This window comes from Phalaenopsis equestris, unplaced genomic scaffold (genome assembly GCF_001263595.1).
Source record: "Phalaenopsis equestris unplaced genomic scaffold, ASM126359v1 Scaffold000422, whole genome shotgun sequence".
NCBI lineage: Eukaryota > Viridiplantae > Streptophyta > Magnoliopsida > Asparagales > Orchidaceae > Phalaenopsis > Phalaenopsis equestris.
In genome coordinates, this window is record NW_018164863.1 from 273,052 (window position 1) to 274,601 (window position 1,550).

A 1,550-nucleotide genomic window follows, 5' to 3' on the forward strand; every position below is an offset into this window, starting at 1 on the left:
ATGCCCCTAGATGGAATGTCGATCATGAACTGATTCGATCCAATTAACATTTGTATAAACAACAATAGACCAAAAGATGTGATGAGTGAAAACAAACCTGAGCCTGATGTACCTTTTAAGTAGTGGAGAATCTGGTTGATGACTTGGAGCTGGTGCTCGTTGGGGTCATGCATGAATTGACTCACAATTCCAATTGTCTGGCATATGTTACGGCAAGTATGAGCGATGTAGATGAGTTTTCTCACAATGTGCTAATAATGAGTCTTGTTGACAGGAACAATATTGAAAATGTCAAACAATTTTTCATTAGGAACCATGAGAACAACAGAAGGTTTGCACAGAAGAAAGTTGTTCTCTGTCAAGAGATCAGTTACATATTTGTGCTGAGACAAGCAAATTACCCGAGATAACTGCGTCACTTCCATGCCTAAGAAATTCTGGAGGGATTTCAAGTCCTTCATCTTGAAGGGCGAAGCAAGAATATCTTTTAAAGACTAATGCTAGAAAATCGTTACTTTTAAGAACAATATCGTCAACATAGATAATAAGGATAGCTAACTGACCATTTGAAGAATGTTGGAAGAAGAGGGTTTGATTCTATTGAGCTACAATAAAACCATAGCCCACAATCACCCTTGTGAACTTGCCAAACTAGGTCTTTGTGGACTGTTTTAACCCATAGAGAGACTTTCGTAGCCTGTACACTTGTCATCTGGAGGCAATATAATCAAAACCAAAAGGAAGAGACATGTACATCTCTTCTATCAACTCTCCATTCAAGAATATATTCTTGACATTTAGTTGAAATAAAGACTAATCCAGATTCAAAGAACTCGTAGATCTGAGTGTATTCTTTGATGACTAATTTTGCCTTATTGCGTTCAAAGGATCCGTCAAAGTTGAACTTGGTGCTAAAAATTCATCGGCACCTTACAACTTTCTTAACCTAGACAGGTACACGAAGTCTCCAGTGAAGAAGATGACTATTTTCGGGGTTGTGCTAAGTATAGTAGCAGTGGAAGATCTTTATTTGGATCAGATTGATGTACAAACAACTTTCTTACATGGAGATCTAGAGGAGAAACTATATATAGTGCAACCACATAATTACAAGGTTACAGACAAAGAGGTTTGGTTTACAGATTGAAGAATAGTATCTATGGCTTGAAGTAGGCCCTGAGACAATGGTACAAGAGGTTTGAAAGTCTCATGTCAGATAATGGGTACATTAAGTATCAGGCAGACTGTTGTTGTTTCATTAAACACTTTGGTAACTATTACATTTTGCTTATTTTGTATGTGGATGACATGTTAATTGCAGGGACATATATGGAAAAATCAGAGACTTGAAAAAATAATTATCAAGTGAGTTCGAGATGAAGGATTTAGATACAACAAGAAAGATCCCTGGGATGAGAATAAGTAAGGACAAGAGCGCAGGAACACTGAAGTTGTCTCAGATAGAGTATGCTGAAAAGATCCTACAAAGGTTCAACATGAGTGAGGTGAAACCAGTTAGCACTCCCTTAGGTAGTCACTTCAAACTATCT

At 37.4% G+C, this 1,550-nt stretch overlaps 1 protein-coding gene across 2 annotated transcripts in view; it reads right to left on the reverse strand.

Annotated features, from left to right (window-relative positions):
* Positions 1-1,550, reverse strand: part of LOC110027315 (phosphatidylinositol/phosphatidylcholine transfer protein SFH13-like) — a 19,706-nt gene that overhangs the window by 6,901 nt on the left and 11,255 nt on the right. The window lies entirely within an intron of this gene.